Genomic DNA, 26,168 nt, shown 5'->3' with positions numbered 1-26,168 from the left:
CAGCTTCAGCAAGTTTATTTTCATCCAGGTGCTAGACATTGAGAGAGCTGGGAGATGGTGCCATTTACATCTACCATGAGAGAAATGTAGAGTTGGGTATTGTCTGTGTATTGCTGGCATTTATTTCATCGTGTGATCTCTAACCTCATTCCACAGCAGCTTCACATAGATATTCAATATGATGGGGAGAAAAGGCTTGAGCCTTGAGGGGCACTACAGACAAGAATCTTGGGAGCTAAGGAATGGTTGGCCAGGAGAGTTTGGTGATCAAAGAGATCCAAGCAGGATGACCCCTTGTCTATAAAAGAAGGCCATCCACCAAAGCAGCAGGTGCCTAGGTCTGAACCCCAGTTGTGAAGGGCTCGGTATACTGGTAGCTGACAGCTGCCATACTAAACCTTTTGCTAGCTTCTTGATGAACTCTCTTAGAAAAGGGAAGTTTGGTACCAGACAGTAATTGGTGTGGAGCCCAACATTATGTGATGGTTTCTTTAATAACAGATGCACAATTGTATGCTTTAGTGTAGGGGGGCAGAATTCCCTCCTTGAAGGAGATATTCTCTACTCTCTTTTACTTGCCACGAAGGGCAAGGATCAGAGTCAAATGTGATGTGCTTGAATCCTGGTAGTGTTTGTACAACTCCTACTAATGTGAATTTTTAAGAGAGGCTTGTCTCTTTTGTCCTGTGAGATCTGTAGTAAGGAGTAGTCAGAGCAGAAGGGCAGAGTGATAGGAGACTGAAGCTTGTATTCTTTATGTTCACATCCAGAGCAAGGATCCAGTCAAGGGTATATCTGGGCTGCGTATATAAGTCTAGAGAGTGCCCATGAGTGGACAGATCAGGCAGGAGATTCTGTAACGCTGAGCCAGAGACGTTGTCCAGGTTTGTACTGAAGTCTCCTAAACAGAATAAGCCCTGTGAACTTCACTGCCCTGTATTAACTGTATTAACTCCTCTTGGAAACCTTTTGTGCCTGGAGTTCTGGTGATTAATAGGATGACCAAGTTAGTCTTATTTCTAGACTCACAGATTAAGTGGATGCTCTCAAAGATTGTGTTTCAATGGACCTCTCTCACACTGGAGTCTGGATAGGAAAATAATGTCTAGTCCACTTCACCATCTAATATCTGTTAAAGACATTTAAATACTTCCATAGGCCTGGTCTACACTACGACTTTAATTCGGATTTAGCAGCGTTAATTCGAATTAACCCTTCACCCGTCCACACAATGGAGCCATTTAGTTCGAAATAAAGGGCGCTTAAAATCGATTTCTGTACTCCACCCGGACGAGCGGAGTAGCGCCAAAATCGATTTTGTCAATTCGAATTAGGGGTAGTGTGGCCGCAATTCGATGTTATTGGCCTCCGGGAGCTATCCCACAGTGCACCACTGACCACTCTGGACAGCAATCTGACCTCGGATGCACTGGCCAGGTAAACAGGAAAAGCCCCGCGAACATTTGAATTGCATTTCCTGTTTGCCCAGTGTGGAGAGCACAGGTGACCACAGATAGCTCATCAGCACAGGTAACAATGCAGGCTGATAATCGAAAAAGAGCACCAGCATGGACCGTTCGGGAGGTACTGGATCTGATTGCTATATGGGGAGAGGATTCAGTGCTAGCAGAACTTCGTTCAAAGAGACGAAATGCCAAAACTTTTGAAAAAATCTCCAAGGGCATGATGGAGAGAGGCCACAATAGGGACTCAGATCAGTGCCACGTGAAAGTGAAGGAGCTCAGACAAGCCTATCAAAAAACAAAGGAGGCAAACGGTCGCTCCGGGTCAGAGCCGCGGACATGCCGCTTCTACGCCGAGCTAAATGCAATTCTAGGGGGGGCCGCCACGACTACCCCACCTGTGGTCGTGGAATCTGAGGCGGGGGTAATCTCAGCTACACCTGAGGATTCTGCGGACGAGGAGGAGGAGGAGGACGAGCTTGCGGAGAGCACCCAGCACTCCGTTCTCCCCCACAGCCAGGAGCTTTTTCTCAGCCTGAGTGAAGTACCCTCCGAACCCTCCCAAGCCAGTATCCAAGACAACGACCCCATGGAAGGGACCTCAGGTGAGTTTACCTTTTAAAATATAAAACTTGTTTTAAAAAGCAAGGTATTTTAATGATTATTTTGCCCTGAGGACTTGGGATGCATTCGCAGCCAGTACAGCTACTGGAAAAGTCTGTTAACGTGTCTGGGGATGGAGCGGAAATCCTCCAGGGACATCTCCATGAAGCTCTCCTGGAGGTACTCCAAAAGCCTTGCCACAAGGTTTCTGGACAGTGCAGCCTTATTCCGTCCTCCATGGTAGGACACTTGACCGCGCCATGCTTGCAGCAAGTAATCTGGTATCATTGCCTGACAAAGCCTGGCAGCGTATGGTCCCGGTGTTTGCTGGCATTCAAGCAACATCCGTTCTTTATCTTGCTGTGTAATCCTCAGGAGAGTGATATCGCTCATGGTAACCTGGTTGAAATACGGGAATTTAATTAAGGGGACAGAGGTGGCCGTTCCTACTGGGCTGTTTGCCTGTGGCTGAAAAGAAATCCTTCCCTGCAGTTAGGGGGCCGCGGGGGGAGGTGGGGGTGGGGGGGGGGGGCCGGGGTGGTTAGTTTGGTTTCTGCAGGGATCTTCCCTGATACCTGCCATGCGGTCGGGGGAGGGGTACATTGATCATCCCAGGGAATTCATGGCGGGGGGGGTGGGGGGGTTAGTTTGGTTTCTGCAGGGACCTTCCCTGATACCTGCCACGCGGTGGGGGGAGGGATACAGCGATCATCCCAGAAAATTGGATGGTGGGGGGGTTAGTTTGTTTTCTGCTGCTGAAGGTTAACAGGAAAACCGCAGCAGTCAACAGGCTTTGCTTTGGTATGTGGGAAAGGAGGGCGCAGAAGCCGAAAGACAATGGCTTACCATGGCTGCCTGCAAGCTGAATTCTGTTGCCCGGACCTGCGTCTGTGATCTCTAACACCAAAGCCACAGGCACTCAATATTAAGAGGCAAAATCACATGTGCTATGTAATGTGAATAGTGTTGGTCACCGTGAAAGAGTATAAGCATTGTTCTGCAAAATGTATCTTTTTAAAAAATTCTCTCATTTTTTCCCTCCCTCCTGCAGCTGCAAATTCTTCAAGCCTCCCTCCTCCATCCCGAAGGCTAGCACAGATAAGGCATCGGAAGAAGAAGACGCGAGACGAGATGTTTGCAGAAATCATGCAATCCACCCGCAGTGACAGAGCTAATCTGAATGAGTGGAAGGACACGGTTTCAAAGTATAGGAAAGAAGCCAGTGAACGTGAGGACAGGAGGGACCAACGTGAGGACAGGAGGGACCAACGTGAGGACAGGAGAGACGCTCGAGATGAGAGGTGGCGGCAGGAAGATCAGAGGAGTCGGGAAGCAACGCTGGGGCTACTGCGAGAGCAAACAGACATGCTCCGGCGTCTGGTGGAGCTTCAGGAACGGCAGCAGGATTACAGAGTGCCGCTACAGCCCCTGTATAACCCCCCTCCCCATGTTCCATATCCTCCTCACCCAGACGTGTAAGAACGCGGGGGGGGAGGCTCCGTACACCTTCCCATTCCACCCCAGTGGACAGCCCAAGCAAAAGGCTGTCATTTTTTTAACCATTTCTTAATGGCCTTTTCCTTCCTTCCTCCCAAACCCCACCCGGGATCCCTCCCTCTTTTTACAATCTATGAATAAAGAATAAATGATTTTTAAATGATAGTGACTTTATTTGGTTTGAAAGCAAGCTGGGGGAAGGGGGAGGGTGGGTTACTTACAGAGAATGAGTCAATAAAGGGGGCGGGTTTTCATGAAGGAGAAACAAACAGAAATTTCACACTGTAGCTTGGCCAGTCATGAAACTGGTTTTCAAAGCTTCTCTGATGCACACTGCTTCTTGGTGTGCTCTTCTAATTGCCCTGGTGTCTGGCTGCGCGTAATCAGCAGCCAGGTGATTTGCCTCAGCCTCCCACCCTGCCATAAAGGTCTCCCCCTTACTTTCACAGAGATTGTGGAGCACACAGCAAGCAGAAATAACAATGGGGAGATTTCTTTGGCTGAGGTCAGAGCGAGTCAGTAGCGATCACCAGCGACCTTTTAAATGGCCAAATGCACATTCTACCACCATTCTGCACTTGCTCAGCCTGTAGTTAAACAGCTCCTGACTCCTGTCCAGGCTGCCTGTGTATGGCTTCATGAGCCATGGCATTAAGGGGTAGGCTGGGTCCCCAAGGATAACTATTGGCATTTCAACATCCCCAACAGTTATTTTCTGGTCCGGGAAGTAAGTCCCTTGCTGAAGCCCTTTACACAGAATAGTGTTCCTGAAGACGCGAGCATCATGAACCCTTCCCGGCCACCCCGCGTTGATGTTGGTGAAACGTCCCTTGTGATCCACCAGTGCTTGCAGCACCATTGAAAAGTACCCCTTGCGGTTTACGTACTGGCTGCCCTGGTGCTCCGGTGCCAAGATAGGGATATGGGTTCCATCTATCGCCCCACCACAGTTAGGGAATCCCATTGCAGCAAAGCCATCCACTATGACCTGCACATTTCCCAGAGTCACTACCTTTCGTAGCAGCACCTCAATGATTGCTTTGGCTACTTGCATCACAGCAGCCCCCACAGTAGATTTGCCCACTCCAAATTGATTCCCGACTGACCGGTAGCTGTCTGGCGTTGCAAGCTTCCACAGGGCTATCGCCACTCGCTTCTCAACTGTGAGGGCTGCTCTCATCTTGGTATTCTGGCGTTTCAGGGCAGGGGACAGCAAGTCACAAAGTTCCATGAAAGTGCCCTTACGCATGCGAAAGTTCCGCAGCCACTGGGAATCGTCCCACACCTGCAACACTATGCGGTCCCACCAGTCTGTGCTTGTTTCCCTTGCCCAGAATCGGCGTTCCATGGATAGAATCTGCCCCATTAACAACATGATCTCCAAAGCACTGGGGCCCGTGGTTTGAGAGAATTCTGTGTCCGTGTCCATGTCCATGTCCTCATCACGCTGGTCGCTGCGCTCCCGCCGCCGCCGCCTCCTCGCCTCGTTTTTCTGGTCCTGGCTCAGCATAAACTCAACGAGAACGCGCGAGGTGTTTACAATGTTCATGACTGCTGTCTGGAGCTGAGCGGGCTCCATGCTTGCCGTGGTATGGAGTCTGCAGTGTTCACCCAGGAAAAAAGGCGCGAAACGGTTGTCTGCCGTCCGTTGCTTTCATGCAGGGAGGGAGGGAGGGGTGAGGCTGTACCCAGAACCACCTGCGACAATGTTTTGGTCCCATCAGGCACTGGGATCTCAACCCAGAATTCCAATGGGCAGGGGAGACTGCGGGAACTATGGGATAGCTATGGGATAGCTACCCACAGTGCAACGCTCCAGAAATCGACGCTAGCCCCGGTACATGGACGCACACCGCCGAATTAATGTGGGTAAAAACCGAATTAATGTGCTTAGTGTGGCCGCATACAATCGAATTTATACAATCTGTTTCGCAAATTCGAATTATCTAAATTCGGATTAATCCCATAGTGTAGACGTACCCTTAGTAATATTACTTCCTCCGGTTACAACAATTCAGACTGAGATGTCCTGGGAAAATATTTGCTTATCTATGGAGCCTCTGTTTCTCTGTTACTGTACCCTCAATCCTTCATTAGTATTCAGAGTCCCTTCTTTTTTTTTTTTCAGCTGGTGGAGAGGCACTTCACTTTTTGTCCTAGCAGTGATGCAGCAAAGCCTTTTACTGAGGCGGGATGTCTGACTCACCTTAACTCCTTAGAGTTTGTCAAGTCTTTGGTTTGTCTGAGGCTTGAAAGCAACAAAGAGATCTTGTTATTTAGACTGCTACAAAAAGTCATTACCATTTTGTGCAGCAATTGTTTTTAGGATATGGTTGATCTTTATCTGTTATTCACACTGCACAAGGGGAGCAACTCCACAGTATGGTTTTGAAGGGAGAAGTATCTTCCTAAAGCAAAGAAAACATCTCTCAAATTGATAAGCTATAAACAAACCTCTTTTCACTGATGCCAGGTTATTCCACCATACTACAGCATAAATGCTGAAAATTATCATCCTGCGTCTTTGTGGACACATGATAGGGTACAGCAAAGTGGAAGGCTTTTGGCAGTCTGTCTTAAGCTCAGAAGCTGCCTCCCCGTCTGTGCTAACAATCCCATACCAGATGTTCTGGTAGATATATAGACTGGCATAGAACAATAAACAAACTTTCTTTGCAAACTACCTTATTTAACCAGCTCAATTACCTTCTTAAAGGTGGCCTTCGGACTTCCCTGAGACAGAATTATATATCTATTATGTGTTTGGGTCATCACTCATTTGCAATATTTTTCTGATATTTTGGATCAGTATCTGTCTCATGGCAATATGTGATTATCTGAAAACTTCTAATGAATGATGGTGTAATACATCTCTCTGAAATGTTTGAGATCCTTAGAGTGAAAATTATCAACACATAAAATATATTACATTTCAAATTTTAGTATCTGTATTGTTAATATTATTATACTGCTAAGAAGCATTTTCTTCACACTTTTGTTTCATTCTTACTGAATGAAGTATAGAAAAAAATCCAATATCTCCCCCATTTTTTCCATACTATTTTAGAGGAAGAATCCTTGGATTATACCAACTGCCACTACTTTAATAGGTATCATCTTCATTTAAATTATGGCTAACTGAAATTGGGAGTTTTTATATTAATTTCTGATTTCCAGAAATGTAATAATAATTCTATCCTATTCAAGTTCTTATACCAGCCCATCACTGTGGTATCTGAATGTAATTAAAACTAACATTGTATAATACCTCCGTTTTTTAGGTCACTGCCACTCTTTGGTTTAGGGAATTTACACCAGTAATCCAGGATAGGATATGATTTTTTGTTCATTTAATGTTATATTTTTAATTTGGAATAAAAGCAACACCGTTAATAAAGTTAGCGATTACCCCAGTAAAGAGAGTCTAATGTTCACCTTCACATTTATATGTCAGAGGTAGGTGGTTATTGGGTCACAAACTCAGATTCCATTAAGGTTATTGCTTAATTAACTTACTGTACTTGATCTGGAAAACAATGCAAATAAAAATAGCTAACCCCAAAACATATCTTTAGAGAAACAACAGTAAGCAGCAATCAAGCTGGATGTATTTTCTTTGTGAACACAGCATGCTGCACAGTTCTACAGGGGAAATGTTCAACCATATCATATACAAAAGGAACTTGTGTTAATGTTTTCATATGTTGCTATGGGAGCCTAATATGATTATGGCAAAAACATAAGTAACCAAAGAGAAGAGATTATTTTCATACCCCAATTATCATTTGAAATTAAGTTTGCAGTGCAAAATAATGATAGATGGTAAGAAGTCTGTTGTACAAATGACTACTTGCAAAAACAAAAAACAAAAATCTATTTTATTGTCCTAATAAGGACTGTATCTTTATAAACAGGATGGAATTTTCAACTGGACTAGTATGGTTTCAGAATTATATTACTATTTGTATTACAATAGCACCTAGAGGCCCCAACCAAGATCACAGCATTATTGATGAACTTACAGTCTAAACAGAGAAGACAGACAGCATGGGAAAGGAAACACAGGTGCACAGAGGGAAAGCGACATGCCCAAGTTCACACAGCAGAGCCAGGAATCCCAGTCCCGTCCCCTAGTCATTTGACCACACAGCCTTTCAACTCACTGGATCCAAACTCCTAGAACTTTGATTAGGCTTTTTTTGGGGGGGGAGGGGGGATTCATGTTTTGTTTTTATATAGACACACTAATAAACAATCCATATTTTTTGCTCTCCCTGCTCAGATTAAAGTACATATTAATGGTTTCAGAGCAGAATATTTAGGAGTAATGTATAGGCAGAATGGTAGTTACCTAAGGAGATCAGGTATTTGCCTTTATTTTCAAGTAGAAATGAGTTGCAAGCAAATTGATCCCTCCCATCTTTAAATTTTGAAACATCAAATTACTCTCTTGGGTATACTCTCCCTTCCATTTGTACATGTAGCTCCCATTAATGCTAATGTTAGTCACGTGTGTTTACAGAGAAAAGAAAATACCCCTAAATTTCAATGTGCTATAAGCAGCTTTCGTTGCTAGCATTCAAGTTTATTGGCAACTCTTTTTCAACTGCCCCCAAACCACATACTGTATCAGATCTCAAGTCAAGAAGGTTTTTCTCCAAAGAGTATTGAATCACTTTAATGTAGATTCTAGTGCTGCCTTACTCTACTTTCCACATAGCTGGTAAATTCAGCTTTACTATGGTACTATAAAGATGTGAAAGAACTGTAATAAGCATCTAAAAAATGATCTGTTAGTACTGTAATGTTCAGTTTACAAAACTCTAAACAGAATACTGATGAAAAATTTTAATGATAGTTTTGCTGAGTTGCCAAGAAGGAATAAGACAATTCTCTATATTTTTTGTCATAAAATGTAAATTATAATGTCTTCAAGGCATCCACAATATCTCCAAGCAGGACTGAAGAGAAAGTCCAAACATCATTATATCTCCTACTAGTTTTTCAATTATTTAATTTAAATATGAACAAATTAGCAGCAACATACACATAATCAATACTATTCCAGAAAGGAATTAAGCGCACACACAGTCAATGGGACTATTCAGGAACTGAAGTCATAAGGGAGCTACTCACGTGCTTGAAGTTACACATGTTTAAGTGCTTTGCTGGATTGAAGCCTTATTCTTCTATGCAAACCATTACAACTCAGTACAGTCTTGCATCAGATCATCAGCACAGTACAGAAACAGTTTAAATTAGTGAAATGAGTAATGTACAAAAATCTGACAAAAGCCATGATGCCAAATCTTGCCCCTGTTGTTTTCAGAGTGCAGAACCTGAGCAAAGCCCTGCAGGCATCTGATCCCTGAACCTGTGAAGTACGACCTGAATCCAGAGAGGAAAACCTCTCCCTATTTAGAAGTGGCCATGAAGCTACTCCGCAGCCACACTGCATCAGCGTGACCCCCAGGCAAGGTCCATGACTCCTCCTCATTCCCCCAGTGCCATAAAGAAAGTGAAGGTGCTGAGGAATGGCAAAATGGGTAGGCAGTGCATCCCCTGATATCCCTGCATGGCAGCTGGTGAGACAAAGAATCAGCCCACTGCCTAGAGAGCTAGTTGGCAGCTCCAAACAACAGCTGGGAACAATGGCCCATTAGAGTTAACTATCTGTTCTGCACCTACACCCAATCATGGACCACAGGGGGAGAAGAAAAGCCCACTACAAACCTTTCAATCACCCTCCAAACACCATCACTCCTCTGTTTCTGCAATGCCTGCAAACATCTATACAATGATTATTATAGCAGCCTCCACAATGCTTTCATAAACAAGACCCGGAGGCCAGGAGGGTGGAAGAATCAGGGTTCATCAGCACTATCCCCCCTGCCTCCTTCTGCACCTCCACGAAGACCCACCCATTAAGTGACTGAGGAGTCATTCCATGCCCGTACCTCTCTGTCCTGACCATCCTGAGGAACAAGTAGGCTGGCACAGAGCCCCTTACGTGGCACTAGTGGGGGCTATACGTATGCCTGACAATTTTACTATGATTTTTAGACTCGAGTTTCTGAGCTATCGAGTTCTAAGCCTTCACAGTCTTATGCCTGCAGATATTGGCATGTTTGACATTTAAAACTGAGGAATACCAACCTATTTTGAATTTGTCCAAATCATTAGTTGTGGAATTTTCCTAGCACTTCATGAATACCACTGTTAATTGAGCAATTAACTCAAAACTACAGAATATGCTGTGATGGCATGATATGATATAAACCATGTAAAAGAAGGAGCAGCCAAGCAACTCAGTATGTTGAAAGATATTAATGAAGTGGCAAAATCTGCCAGAAAAATAATAATGGGTGATTTTAACTACCCCAATATTAACTGGTTGAATAACACATCTGTACACGGTTTAGAGAAGCAGCTTATTGATACTATAAATGTCTTCTTTTTGGAGCAGCTCCTTCTGGAGCACACAGGAGGATAAGCTCTGCTCAATTTAGTTTTGTGTACAAGAAGCGAGTATGGCTGTTTCCCTAAGCAACAGTGACCACAGGACAATAAGGTTTGAAATCTCAGGCGCAGAGGTCTTTCAATGGTGATGAAACCATTAATGGCAGGTGGACGGGTAACGCGAAAACCAAAAAAACCCTGCTGTTTCAGGCTGGAGTCTGTTTAGGAAACACAGAAGAGTTTCTTTACCTGCTGAGATAAACAATCATCACTAACAGAGAGAGAATCAATCCAGCATGTTCCTGGGCGGGGGGAGGGGGGTGGAGGGGGCAGTGGCACAGGGTGTATGCAACATTATAAGGCAGCCTTTGGAATGTGCAAACTCTGCCGAAACACCTTTAACAGGGCAGATTGCAAACTGTGAGCACAGCCTGCTGTTGAATTTTACACAGACTGAGGTAACTAGGAGCACATTAGTCGCAAAGAGACTATGCTAGTGTTCCTGGGGACCACCTGCATCAAACAAATCTGGAGTGAAATTGCACAAGTCCTACAGCTATTCCGAGGGCACAGCAAAGGGATGATAAAACGTGGGTGGCTATGTCCCTCTCAATCCGCGTTCACTGGCTGCACTTATGGTACGTCCACAAGCCATCTAGACCAACAAACAATGAAAACGATGAGAGAGCAATTAAAGAAGTTAAAAAGTTTGCAGAAAAATTATGCACATACATTGTCAAATTTCAATGCAGAAGATGAGGAGGAAATAACAAGAGCATTTTCTAGGACATAACATGGATTGGTGGGACGAGGCCTTAGCAGAGAATAAGACATTTTAAGGGAAATAGATAAGTAGAAAATAAAGGTCAATACCCTGCCATTGATAAAAAATGGCTAAGCAAGCCAGAACAAAGAGTCCTAATAAACAGCGGCTTCTTGGAATGCAAAAGAAAAGGGGGGGGGGGCTAATAAGTTGTGGGGGAAGTGTTCACCAGTTATTGGCATTGGAACCAGTGTCATGATCAGGAGGAAGTCACCCATAAAATAACAACATTTGCCAACAATACCTAAACAATGGTAGGTGAATGGGTAGCACAATAACAGATGAAATCTAGTGTTGAAAAATGTAGGGTCATGCACTTTAGAAGGAAACACTTTACTATTTACTTTCATTGCTGCATTTTAAATATACTGGAACCACTCAGGAAAAAAGTGGACCAAGGAATTAAAATATCCAAGAATGTGAAGAGGCAGTTAGACCAGCAAACAAAACTTTACGATCTATAAAGAATCAGATAAAATATTTTAACACCATTAAATAAATCAATGGTGAACCCTCTCCTTGAATATTGTGTTCAATTCTGGACACTAACTCAAAAAATATAGCAGAAATAAAAGGGGTTCAAAAGGAATCTCCTTCCCACAGTACAGCACAGCATTATTCAACAAGCCAAGTGCATTATGCATCATTTTTACCTTCCTCTGAAGAATCATGTAATGGCTGCAGCCCACTGTGGAATACCATACTGGATAAACCATAAGTCTGAACCAGTATGGAAGATTCCCATGTTCCTAAGATTCCACATGTTGAAATATGATCAGTGCTCATGTTGAAATTGGCAACCTGCTTTCAATTAAATAGATTTCCAAATGCAGTTCAGCAATGTTTAGCAGTGTTAAATATGTTAACATAGAGACTCCAAACATCGGTACATCTCCACTTAATATGAACACACAGTATTAAAAGGGAAAATTATTCATTTCCGATTCTTTACTTTCTCAGTATTAATGCAAGTGCTTTCAAGGGGCAAATCCATGTTGTAACGGGAAATGAATTCCAAAACCATTTGCATGGATTTTCATAGCTGACCTTTGTGGTTTACCTCTTTGTTTTCGAGTAACATTTTTAAAGGGATGCTGCACTTTTATCAACTTTTTTAAATTAACTTTAGAAAAATAGAGATTTTCACTGTAGAATCTTTATTAGGGATTGTGCTTAATTGGTGACATCTCTGTTGAACAGATTATTACCAGATTTCTAAGGAGTCAGGCATAGGTATATACTGTAGATCTAGTACATTCAGGGAGAAGTTAACCTTTTACTGCAACATCTCCTATAACAGTGATTAAGATGAAGAGTGGTTAGTCCTAAACAATTCTCTTTCATATCAATAAATGAAGCAAACTAGCCTTGATATACATCCCAGGGAGTGGGAAATAGAAAGAAGCTTACTATGAACAGTTTACCATCCTGACCCACTTAATAAATTTGACTCAGTAAGATTTCAGACAGTGTTCACACAGACAGTTGGTGTTGTCCGTCCACACTGTATTGTATATGCAAGAAGTATTTCATATCACTTGCCTCACAAAAGGCCTGAAGAAAATCCTTCCCTAACAGCCTTCCTACGGTCTTCAGTTTATCTATTCAGACACGTTAAGGGTTCAGTTGTGTGATGATTAAGCCTTTCTTTTCTACAAACATTGACTCTGCAGATGCAAATCACATGTACCTTGAGACTGTCTCAAGGTACAAACTGCCGTAGAGTACTCTTCCACATTCTTGTTCCAGCTGTTCCATACAAGAATTTCCTAACAGTTCTTGGTCTCCCATGTGTTCTATGCAGCTTGCACAGTGTACTCTGCCCTTGCAAAAGCAGAATTGTTTGGATGAGCATTGGCCTTTTTCCCTTACTGATTTTGTAAAGATTTTTGTAGGCAGCAGTTTGATCTAATGTGGCATATATACATGGCAGTGGCAAAGCAAAAGGGTCCCTGCTTGCATTCAGAGCACTGCAGTTCTAAAAAGGAGCATTTCTAAAAATATTTTAACTACAAAAATGTATCCAAAACAGCAGGGCTTAACCCTTACCAAAAACTTAAGTTAGTGACTACATATATTTCTATTCTTGCACAATATGCTATGAGCCAGTTGGACGCTAATTTCCAACCCAGTGGTGGCTGCATTTCAGTAGTGCCATATATTTGTAGTTTATAAACATTTTAATAGCCTTTAGACTAGTATGAATGTAAATTATTATTTTATATGAATTTCTATTGTGACACCCATTTTGTTGCTTCGAAGGAAATGAAGGAAAAAGGGGTTGTGCATTATAAATTAAAGTTCTAAACGTAGTCTAAATGTACCCTCTCCTTATTGTTTAAGAAGCAGCATTCCAAATTGAACACAACACATATTGCTGCTCTAAACACCTGCATACTGTGCATCCAATTTTTCTTGTCAAGGTACAGTCTGTACATCGGGGGTGGCCAACCTGTGGCTCCAGAGCCACATGCAGCTCTTCAGAAGTTAATATGCAGCTCCTTGTATAGGCACCGACTCCGGGGCTGGAGCTACAGGCGCCAACTTTCCAATGTGCCAGGGGATGCTCACTGCTCAACCCCTGGCTCTGCCACCGGCCCTGCCCCCACTCCACCCCTTCCCGCCCCCCCCCCCAAGCCTGCAGGGCCTTCCCTGTGTCCCCCCCCCCCCCCCCCCAGAGCCTCCTGCACGCCATGAGACAGCTGATCGGGAGGTGCAGGGAGGCGCTGATCGGCAGGGCTCCCAGTGGATGGGAGGTGCTGAGAGCAGGGTGGGGGAGCTGATGGGGGGCTGCTGACATATTACTGTGGCTCTTTGGCAATGTACATTGGTAAATTCTGGCTCCTTCTGAGGCTCAGATTGGCCACCCCTGCTATCCTGAAAGGTATACAACAATCAGGAACCTGACTCTGCAGAGCCCTACACATGTGAGTATTTCCAAGATTGAATTGGCAACTTACTTACATGAGTAAGACTTTCTAGGCAACAGCCCCAAATCAAAGTCCTCCCCACCCACTGTATGTCTGAAAACCCAATGAGCAAAAGAAGGTAAAATATTAACAGTGGGTGAATGGCATCTAACAAAAACAACCTCTGCCTGTCAGAATAAACCACTATCTCCTCCTGCCTTCTACAATTCCATTAAAAGCCTATTGTATGCCTCAATCCATGTCCATGGACGGTTGAGGAATGTTGAAACAGGACAGGGAGGGAGATTTTGGAGGGATCTTTAAGGAAAAAAAAAAGATAAGGCAAAATATGTACATCGGCCATATTACCTAAACGGTGTGTGCATCTTTCTGGTCGTCTGTCTTGTTTATTTAAGAGGGTAAGCTCTTTGAGGCAGGCATCATATTTTTGTATGTGTTTGCACAGCACATAATACAATGGGTCCCAGATTTCTGTTAGGGCATTTGGATACTACTACAATGCCAACATTCAATAATAATGATAGCAGTTAGACAGTTCCATCTGAAGATGATTTCTTTACCTGCCATAAAATAATCATAGATGATTCAGCCAAGACAGCCTGTGTTAAGGTAACACTTACCTTTCTCTATAAAGAACTGGTTCTTTTAACATTTCTATTGAGAAAGGTAAGGGATAATGTGATGGAGACCTTTTTGGCCAAAATGCTAATAGACTGTGTATGTGACAAAGACAGAAAATAGATGAATCTTTAAAATAAACTTTCGAATATTTGAATGCACTAAAGAGTTGAGCTAGAGAGCGGACAGAGATGTGTCCCCCAGAAATTAATGTATCATAAACCAGCAGATCATTTGTCTACAATTAGATTGTAAAGCAGGGAAGCCTCAAATCCTTTGAATTCTTCATTTACATAAAGACCTCTTCAAAGATGCTTTACCTTAATTTACCTCTGTATCTTTGTTGCATCTTAATACATACAAAACTATTCACAAAATTTCATAGATTTTATCTTTTAAATCAAAATGCATCAGACACAGGACAGAAATGTATTTGACCAGATCCTCATTTAGTGTAAATCCAGTGACTTCATAGGAACCATGCTGATTTGCATCGAGGATCTGATTCCATTATTTTGAAAAACATAGGTCTTCAAAAATATATATTGTTGAGTTCGAAGCAAAAAACTTGATCTGTTATTGACAGCAGATGTGGGAAATCAAGAAAGGTCTGAACAAACAAAATTTGACACAACATTGTACATGATTGTTTAAATACACAGGTTCCAGGTGTTTGTTTCAGTACACCTCTACCCCGATATAACGCTGTCCTCGGGAGCCAAAAAATCTTACCGCGTTATAGGTGAAACCGCCTTATATCGAACTTGCTTTGATCCGCCGGAGTGCGCCAGCCCCGCCTCCCCCCCCCGAGCACTGCTTTACCGCGTTATATCTGAATTCATGTTATATCGGGTTGCGTTATATCAGGGTAGAGGTGTATTTATAATAAATACTCATTTTTGAAACGTTTTTACTAGATGCTTTTTAAAGCCATCTGACTTTAAACAAAAATTATATGGTATTATTTTCATCATTTTACCAAAACAGGCCTTTCATTGAAGAGTTATTGTAGCAATACATTAGAAGTTTCCTGGACTTTGCTGATGTCCATTTAAGAAAGGCTTTTCTTCATTTATTGATGTTCTCATTAAAACTGTATATGTGCATAAAACCCATCTCTGTCATACACACACACACACGGGTTAGAATAAAATGTAAATACAGAAAAAAGAATTGTAGAGGCTACCTGGTGTTGAAAGGATGTATGAATAATTGCTAGAGTACAAACAAAAAACCTTTCATAAGCTCAGAGCCATTAAAAATATCTTTCTATTTTAATATTTGTAATTTTAAATGACTCTTGCAATTCACCTCTGAACAAGTCTACCTATGAAAATAATTCAAAATATAAAACCACTTTAAGACCACAAAAGTAACCTTCAGTTATGACAATAACTCTGTGGGAAATATAGAAAAGGAAAGAAGTCACATTTTCTATGCAATTTGTATGAGTCATCAGTCCTGTTTTCTCCTGAATGAAACTGGTTAGCTATAACAACAACAACAAAAACAAAGCTGTCTGAACTGGGTGATCCAAGTAATTATATGTTACAGTATGAACACATTTATGACAAAACTTTCAAACATTTGGAAAAAAAAGAAAAGATTATTATATCCCCTGTTTGAAACAGCTTCTGAACTGATGTAAACAGGTATTTAACAGACACTGCAGTATACCTCTGTGGAAAATATATGAGGTTACTCAACCTTTCTAGCAGTGATTTCTACTCCTGCACAAATTTTTGGCTCACCAAATTATCCATATTATAAGAGTGAAAGACTACTGTAGCATATCTAAACATTACATCTTAGTTTTTTTAAATGCACTAATGAGATGTGTATGCAACTAAAACATCCCATGATCGTTTACATCTCTTCTCCTCCTTATGCCAATCCCTCACACCTCTAACTTTTCTGTGTCATACCTTGCTGTGTTATGTCTAAGTTAGGTCCTGATTCTGCTCTGATTAAATTCAATGGGGCCATGTGCATGAGTTAAGATTTGCAAAAATCATGCCTTTCTCAGAGAGTAAGCTACTTGAGGCAGCAGCCTGGCTCATTTTGTCTGTAAAGCACCATGAATCCTTATGGCAACATAGAAATTATCATCACTTAACAAGATCAAGTGACCTGTTGTATGCTATATTCCAAATCTTTGCAATTTCAGGAAGCTACAGAGCAGTTTTCTGAAGGCAGCTTCATCCACAGCTAATATAGAACTTACTTCAATACTTTTATAGTATCTGAGAAGGAACTGGATAGTACCAAGTCAGTTTTATGTTCTAGATTTTATTTTTAGCTTAAGTGAATTTAGACCTTGTGAATGCTGCTGTACTGATAACCCTAAATGCTAAAATAAACCATCTAGCCACAGAACACGAACAGTCAGAAACAGCATTAGCTTCTCCACACATCCTATCAATGAGCCTCAGCCCTGATTTACAGAGACCACCTCTAGAGACTAGAGTTTATATATTCATTCAATCTTTGACCTCTCTGCTGAGGTTGCCAACAAGCATGCTAGCAGTGGTGGGGGCAGCATTGTCAGACATGGTTATCTGACTTCCAGGAATTGTACTAACACCAATTCCTTTGGCATAGGCCAGCTTACAGGTGTCAGATGGCAATCATTTATACTGCTTATTATAGAGTTCTTTCTAATGTATTTATTTGATTGACCTAAGTATGACTACTTGTTTTACATGTACATAGTATTTTAAAGGCATATTTATGTTAATTTTTAAACAACTTTTGGTCACTACCAACCTGGGCAGGATTCAGAAGTGGCCTGAAATATGATTATGACAAGCATTTATATCACGGTACAACTTCATGATGCTATATTGGCTAATGAAAGAATTTTCACAGCCTTCCAGTGAGTTAGATTAGTACAAGGAGCAATACTTTAAAAAAAAAAAAAAGACACCATTTATTGCCCCACAGTATTTGTTTTACCATAGTATATATTGCACTTCATATACTTAGATTGAGAAATACCAGGGATACGATGATACATTTAGCTACTATTTGCATTTTACAGATGAGGAAACTGAGGCACAGAAAGACTAAGTGATTTTTTTTTTAACCAAAACTATGCAGTGAGTCCTAGGTAAATTCAGGATTAAAAATAATGAGTTCCTAGATCTCAGTCCTATGTTCAGTCCATGACTCTACACTGCCTCGATCAGACATCATAAATCTATTTTTCTAAGATTTTAGTAATTTTGTTTAAATGAATTATTTTATTTCTTAACTATTATATATTTTCTCCAAATTTGATTAACAATTTTCACTAAAAAGAAATATAGGTCAATAGATTAGTAAGTGAAAGGAATTTAAAAGACAAGTGTTTGCCAAGGGATGAGTGGTAAGGCACTCTTTTGTAAGAAGAAAGTGATAGTAACTTAAATGTTATCCATCACAAATTGTGTGTTTTGATCATGTTTCTTTCTTTGGGGGGAAAACAGCTGTTCTCCCATTTCATCATAATTTTGTGAACAACTTTAGCTGAAGCTCCATAAACAATATTTTGTGCTTTAAAGTTGTGTTGTGTTGATTTACTCCATTTATGCAGCATCACCTTATAGTAAGACACAGAGTTTGTTAGTTATTATTTTTGCCCCCGTCCCATTGGTTCCCTCTTATAACACCTGGCCACATCCAAACACTAAGTAAGTTATGGTACTGAAAATTTTCTGTGCCTTTATTCTGTAGATGCCTTTTCTTCCCTACCGAGCTTCTTGTCTCTAAGGCCCCCAATTCAGAAAAGCACTTAAGCGTGTGCTTAACTCCCACTGACTTCACTGAAACTTAAACACATACTGAAGTGCCTTCCTGCGTCAAGGCCTAAATAACTACAGTCTCAGGCCTTTTTCTGCAATTGTAAATGTCAGCCTCCTCCAAGTTAAACATGAATACAACTCTGGTTCAGCAGTCAGAGGTTGCCCTGGCATTTTCCCAATAACCTATGTGCATTACCTCCAAGAACTCCACCTTCCTGGCATTGGTGGCCCCAATTTGCTTCCAGGCACATATCTCCATCACTGCAGCAAGAAACACTGCTGACGTAAGCCACAGGGTCAGCACAGATTCACAGATGTTATAAAATGACAAGCATTATATAGTTACATCTCAATTACTATTGGGAAATTCAACAGACATTCCGAGATGAGGGCAGTGGTGCTCACTCCTTAATTCAGGTATTTATATCCACCCTGAGAGACTGAAATGTAGGATTGCGCAAGAACTCCAGAGGGACATTGACTCCTCCCTCCCCTCCCCACCCCTCAAAAAAATAAAATGTTTCTAAGTAGTTCGATAAATCTCTTAACAACACATTCTGACTAGTGAGGTCCTAGGATGGTATTTTAATGTTGTGCCTACTTTCATGTTAAAACTGTTTCAGACATACATGCAAATAAGTAGTGTAATAAATCAATAAATACTTACAAACACACAAGAAAATCAGCCCCAGCACCCAGAAATCACTGGTAAGTTGCTTTTGAATTCATGAAACTGACCTGAAAATGTAGAAAGAAAAAAGTTAAAGCAAAGAAAAACTATAAAAACTGACACATTTAACTTCTTTTTTTATTGTAGGAGAGAGGCATTTTCTAACTATGAACTAAACAAAATTGCAACCAGCACTGTTGTCACCATTTCAACCGAATAATTTACACAGAATTTGTTTCCAGGAAGCCAATACCATGACAAACAATTATTTCATTGTTCTACATCTTACACCATAGCAACCCAGTCCATTATGGCTTGTAAGAGCTGTCAGAAATAACAGGCATGGTTATCTTTTTAATAGGGAAAACAACAAAGAGATTTTTTAAAGGGTTATGGGAACACACATTACTTTAGAAAAATCTGTTGGTAATAGTGTTTTGTAGCTTAACTGTTTTAATATAATATCTTTTTGGTATTCTAAATTGGAATACATTTAAGGTAACAGTCATACAACAAGAATGTTTTTGTTCTACCTAAGGTCTAGATCCCATTTAGAAGCTTAGCCTAGGTACAATGCATTCAGTATAAGGCATGATTCAATCCAACATTCTTTTTCCTCCAGACCCCTCAGTTCTGGCTGGAAAGGTAACAGATGCAACTCAAACCCACAGAGCTTGCCTTATAAAATTCTTTAACTAGCACAATGACTCACTTTATGCCTCTAAATATCCATGGTTTCCTCTCTCCAGAACCCCCATGCATTAGAAGGTAGTTCGGCAGTTTATTTTTATTGTTTGGTCTACATACAGCACATTTTTAGTTCTTGTGAAAACAAAGAAACTTTGTTTCAAAGCCCTTGTTTTCTTTCCAAAAATGCGGGAGATGGATATGGGTAACATTAAACTGAAAATAATAATGGGCCTGGGCTACTAGTTTAGGTCAAAATCTTTTTTTGTTCCTTGGGAACTATCTGATTAATTTGCAGTTCATAAAATAGTGGGTGTAAGTTTAGTGTAAAAAACATGTAACTATATTGAAGATGAAATCATCCGTTTTGTTACCCTCCAGTAATGTGTAAGAAACACCTTCCCACCACATTTCTGTACCCTCAAGTGCACATTGCACAATATTGCACACTGCCTACAGATAAGGAGAAAATACCAAACTTATCTTGATGTAGAATATCCTCCTTATCCCAGCCACCCACCCTGAACTGCATGTTATTCATTCCAGTGAAGCCCTCCCCACCCCAAAAGTACACATCTAATTGTGTCTTCTCTCCTGTAATGCCAATACAGAGTCAACAAATCTCATTTGCCATATCATTGCAGTGTTATTATATATGTTAAAAGCAAGTCTGAATCTCATTATCAGTTGATTTATGCCATTAGTGTGCTTTGGAGCCACCAATTAAACAAGGACAGTGGTTCGTAAGGTCACAGTTAATTAATCTGAAAGAGTATAAATACACTTTAATGCGCACCACCTCATAGAGAGAATTTAGGAACAAAGCACCACCACTTTATGGTGGACAAGCAATTAGGATGAAGGTTAAACACACAAAACTTAAAATTTAGCCTCAAAGTTCAGCTAAAATTAAAACTATAGAAAAAAATTTAGCTTGGAAATATGCATGTAAAAACATTAATGTTCATAACAATGCAAGTAAGTGAGAGACAGTGGCTAACTGTGCCCAGTGATCCTGAGCAAATTAAAGCCTGTTGTTGTTCAGATAACACCTCAAAACTGGCAATCGGCTGCAGGCTGCACCATTATGCAGCTAGTCAGGCTGAAAAAAAAATAAAATAAACAGCCCAATCTATTCAAAATGGTTTCATCTTAGCTAGGTGGTTATATTTAGTATACATCATACAAAATAATAAAAAAATGATTTTTCCCTTACTAAATTAACCAAGGAAATGTGAGGGTAAAATAGTGCATCCCATATAATACATTCAAAGTAAATCAACTAAATGTGCAGTAATGTAGCAGCAGTCTACCGGTACAACCAGACTATAAGTAACAATAGTGAAAACACTCCAGACTACCTGAAACACTTATTTACAGTGCAAATTCAAAATATAAAGTACCTTGACTTTAAATGAAGGAAAATTAGAGACAGTTACTAAAATCATGACTCATTTTACCATGCATAGTTATTGGATCAAAAGAAAAACAATATTGCAAGTACAAAACAACACCTCATGACTTAATTAACTCAAGTGGTTTCAAGACTTTTTCTTTTTGTATTTATAGTGAAATGCTCTACCAGTAAGCATTGCCCCTTATTCTTTTCCTACTTGGTTTAATAGATGATAATTTTTCCAATCAAAAGACTAAAGATGCAGCTGTGAAAGGGAAACAATCTTTCCCCATCATCAGAAAGTTAACATCACAAATATTAAACCCATATTGAATATATTTTTTAGAACACACATTTATTTTTATTGATTAGATAAAGTAGTATAGACTTGTCAAGGTAACCCACTGTTCCATGTGTAATATGCACCCCCCTTTGTAGCTGATTCATAGAGGACATAAGTCTGCACTGCTGCCTCACACCAGACAAGATATTTGTGTTTCAGCTCTAGAGGTCTCTGGTTCAATCCCAGGTGATGACTGAGATGAATGGTCATTGCATAAACACAAGAATAAAGTTCCTCTTCAGTGAAGTATTCCCATTGATTTCTGTGGTACTACTCCTATCAGTAACTTAATGGAAATGTGTGTTTGTAGTCAGAATGCTGTAGTGATGTCAGAGCTTATTCTTACACAGCTTTTTGGAAAGCTACTAGCATATTTACTGAAGATTGGCTTGCTCTTTTTTTTTCAAGGGACAGAAGTGAAGCTTAAAAAAAAAACCCCATCCGGCACTCAGATTCAGGCATTTTTGCCAAAAGGTGCTCCATATTTAAAGCCCATTGCTCCCCAAACCAAATAAATTATAAGCTTTCTTCTGTTGACTCTTTTGTCCCACCACTTTATAATAAACACCATAGTGAAAGGACATTGCACGATACCAATCAGTTCCAGCATCATGGCATTGTAATGCCCCAACCAGCGGCAGCCACCATGCAACTGGGGCATGGCTAGCATGCAGGGAAAGGAGAAAGCAGAAGATGCAGTGCAGTAGATCTGTACAGTGCTTAGATCCACCTGCCACGACCACAGCACACTCGCTAGTACAAATACATTTTGAGAGCACCCTGTGAACTGCCAACGTATTGGGAGATGGAATAAAAACAGCTGAAACACACTACAGTTTAAACATCAGGAAACGTGAAGAACAAAAAATTAAAGCTGGGATTTTCAAAAGGGAGTTAAGGTGCCCAACTCTCATTGAAAGTCAATGGGAACTGGGTACATAACTCCTCTTAGCCCCCTTGGATAATCCCAGCCTAAGAAGCCAGACAAAGTGGCATCTTTTAAATATGAGGCATTACACAAGGGCAAATGGCAATCAGATAAAAGTTGCCCTTGAAAAGGATAAGGGTATGACTACACAGCCTATAGCAGTAAGCATTCCAGCGCGGGTCAATAAACTCAGGCTTCCAGGGCTTGCACCAGCACTCTAAAAACAGCTGTGCACAGGCATTCTGAAGTTGCAGCTGGGGCTGGGGCTTGAGCTCTGAAGCCTAGGGAGGCAGGTGGCCTTCAGAGCCTGAGCCACAACTTAAAAGCACTGTCTATACAGCTCTTTTTAGAGCACTAGCACAAGCCCCACAAACCCAAGTCTATCAACCCAGGTTGGGAGGCTCACTGCTGCAGGCTGTGTGGATATATCCTAAGGGGTCTAGGTGTCAGGAGGGATGTACAGAATTCCAGACTAACAAAAAGGAAAACACCAAAATTCAGTGGGCCTGGTTTGAAGGAAAGTTTATTATTTCTCCAGTAGATACATACATGTATATATTTATAGGGTGAAATCCTAGCACCATTCTTATCAATGAGAGTTTTGCCATTGGCTTAAGTTGGGCTGGGATTGTATATACAGACTGTATATACAACGACTACTAGGACAAATTATACCCTCACAGGCATAAGCACATCTCCCATTGACTTCAATTAAAGCCACGCACATACAACCAAGAATTTCCAGGAAACTTTCTGAGAAATTTGCTTTACAAAAGTCAAGCCTTATTTGCAAAACCATACTCCTGCAAATAAAACCATGGACATAAGAGAGACTACTTTCATGAGTAAAAGTTTGCAGGATCAAACCCACAATACTTAAAGTATCACTATAAATACCAGCAACCAAAGAAACTTCTAACAAAAACAGGATTTTTTTTTTTTTTAGTTTATCAGTGAACCCTCTTCCTCTTCAATAGCTTTAGTAATCCCAAGTAGAAAATAGCTTGTATTAACATATGATTTCACCACATTTCTCTACAGAAAGCTGAGAGTGTATTCATTTAATAAAAGCTTTCAATGATAATAAAGGACCATAGTTATTCTAAGATAACCAGATTCTACAGGTAGTGTGAATTTTCTGCGGACAACCATCAGTGAGCACGAAAGAAGCCTGCATGTAAAAAATGGAAGCAGTTATTTAGAAGAAAGCATGGTATCATGTTATATCGTTTAAGAATGTGGCCTATCATTGTGGGCTGCTGGGACCAAACTATGTACCATTCAACAACTGTTAAAAACCTATTTTAAGAATTACAGCATGATATGAGATGAGAAAAAGGTATAATACAGACATTGAAGTTATACATTTAGGGCCTGATTCACATAGTAATTTCACACTTTGTACGTGCAAAATTGCACAATTAAAACAACAGTAATGACATATGCAAGGCCATAATCACGATAATAAAAATGAAGGGGGCACTAAGTTGATTGTGTTGAGCTCCTCTGAGTTGGAGTTCTGTTACATCTACCATGTCTCTTTGGATTTTTACTTATTTGAAGTAAAAGGCAGAGTTTCCACACAAGTCAGTGAAGGATGCTTTATTTACGCTTTGTTTACACTAGAGACCCTATAGCGACACAGCTGTACTGCTGCAGCTGCACCATTAAGGTCTCCCATGTAGCTGCTCTATGCCAACGAGAGAGCTCTCTCCCGTCGGCATAATTAAACTACTCTCAACAAGTAGTAGTAGCTATGTCAGCAGGAGAGCATCTTCCACCGACATAGTGCTGTCCACACCGGCGCTTCTATCGGTGTAACTTATGCTGGTCAGGGGGTGGTTTTTACACACCCCTGAGCGACCTAAATTTTACCGACAAAAGTGCTAGTGTAGACATAGCCTAAGGTATCGGCAATGCTTCCCAGACTACTTTCCTGTCTGGAAATGACATTAAACAGAGTAATTAACGTTGTTATTCATAGGACGCTCCGCTACAAATAACAAGAGGGAAATCCTGTTGCCTTCCCCCTTTGTAATCTTTTACCTGGCTTATATTCTGCTACCACCACAGGAAGAGTGGCTTAGTCTGAGGCCTGGTCTACACTAGGAATTTACATCACTATAGCTCTGTGTCTCTGGGGGCGGGGGGGGTGAAAAATCCATCTCCCTGAGAGAGATAGCCACAGTGACCTAACCCCTGGTGTAGGCAGCATTAAATCGATGGAAGAATTCTTCCATCGACCTAGCTACTGCCTCTCAGGGAGATGGGTTACCTATGCCGATGGAAGAATTGCCCCCTCCCCATCAGTGTAGATAGCATCTACACTGAAGTGCTAAAGCAGTGCAGCTGCAGCATTTTAAGTGTAGAGAAGGCCTTAGCCTGCTTACATTTGGTAAACATAGCTGTGTGCACATTGCAGCACTGGCAGAGGCTCAGGCTATCCAGCCAAGCTCAGACTCATCCTACCCAGTAAATCCGAGCTCGGATGGCTCGCCTGAGCTCCAGGGGTGCCGCAGTATCCAGCTATTTTTAGTGCACATGCATGAGTGTCTAGGCTCACTCCCAGCAGCGGTGTAGACATACCCTTAGGGTTTGTCTACACAGTGACATTCAGGAAAGTTAGGGCAAAATTAACTAAAGGTGTGAAGTTAGTGCACATAAGTAAAAATGCATTAAAGAAGTAAAGTAGTCTTAGTTTGCTGTAGCTTAATCCAAGGTCCCACTTCAACCAATGGCAAAACTCCCAATAACATCAGTGCAACCAGGATCTTACCCTATAAATATACACCTGCATCTACTGGAGAAATAATAACAATTTTGCCTTGAAATTCAAGGATCATAAAACAAACTAAGATCATTTTATTTCTGAACAAGACATCCACACTGGGGTTTAATGTGCTTTATCTTATGCACATTAAGTTCACACTTTTAGCTAATTCATCTTCTCTTTCCTGAGGATCCCCCCGTAGACAAGCCATCAAAGGTACAGTTCCATCCATTAAGGAAAAGTATTGTTTACTTCATGACTTTCCCTTTTGAAATCCTCCCACTTCATTGCTGTCTAAATATCATCAGTTCAGCCTTCCAGAAGAATCCACAACTTGATTCTTCTGCATGATAACTGAAACCATTGCAAAATGATCTATCATAAGAATAATCAGATCACACCACGTATTGTATCGAAGTATCACAACTCAGTACAAGGTGGAACAGATTACGCATAAGGAGTTACAGGACAGAGAATTAGGGCTTGTCTACACATGAAATACTACAGCAGTGCCACTGCACTAGTGTAGCACATCATCGTAGATACTTCCTACAGCAACAGGAGGGGTTCTACCATTGGCATCGTTAACCCACCTCCCCAAGAGGCTGTTGCTAAGTCAACAGAAGAATTAATCAATCTAATGCAGCCTACACGGGAAGTAGGTCAGTTTAACTATGTTCCTCGGTACCCCCAAGCGACATAGCTGGATCAACTTAACTTCTGAGCATACACCTGGCCTTAATGGGCTACAAACTGTTGTAATGAGACATAAAACCAGTGTGTCTACTGAGTCCACGATTTTTGTCAGATATGGAGTGATGCTTTTGTGAAAAAAGTGTTCGGGTGACAGAGTGTTTTTGTTTTTTATCATTTTCCTGCATGAATTCATTTAAGAGCATAGTGATTGTCTAGTTTGACCTACAAAATCATTGTTGGGGCATTTGATGCATAAGATGAGGTATACCACATGTTTTGACAGACATGAGTAGGAAGCATGGATCTTGATTCATTGTGGGGGGATTCATCACTGTAGCAGTGGAGATAGGGCTACAGGTTTTGCATCTGTTGTTGTGGCAGAGTCTGGTGCTGCTTTGAGTTGGTGTGTCATGGTCTGTGGGAAGCTTGATTCTTATTATGAGCTTGGTGAGGTTGGGGGGTTATTTGAATGCTAGAAGAGGGGGTTCAGGAAAGATTTTTTC

The 26,168-nt window shown here is 41.1% G+C and overlaps 1 protein-coding gene across 6 annotated transcripts in view; it reads right to left on the bottom strand.

Annotated features, from left to right (window-relative positions):
- SOX6 (SRY-box transcription factor 6) overlaps positions 1-26,168 on the bottom strand; it is a 457,096-nt gene that overhangs the window by 373,220 nt on the left and 57,708 nt on the right. For all 6 annotated transcript variants that reach the window (XM_024202164.3, XM_024202167.3, XM_024202166.3 and 3 more), the window contains one exon: positions 18,843-18,913. The gene's annotated coding sequence lies outside the window, so the exon portion shown is untranslated. The remainder of the gene's footprint in view (positions 1-18,842; positions 18,914-26,168) is intronic.

This window comes from Terrapene carolina, unplaced genomic scaffold, assembly GCF_002925995.2.
Source record: "Terrapene carolina triunguis isolate 2854851 unplaced genomic scaffold, T_m_triunguis-2.0 Scaffold96, whole genome shotgun sequence".
Lineage (NCBI taxonomy): Eukaryota > Metazoa > Chordata > Testudines > Emydidae > Terrapene > Terrapene triunguis.
Note: the sequence above shows the minus strand (reverse complement) of the source record. Positions and strands in the feature narration are given on the sequence as shown.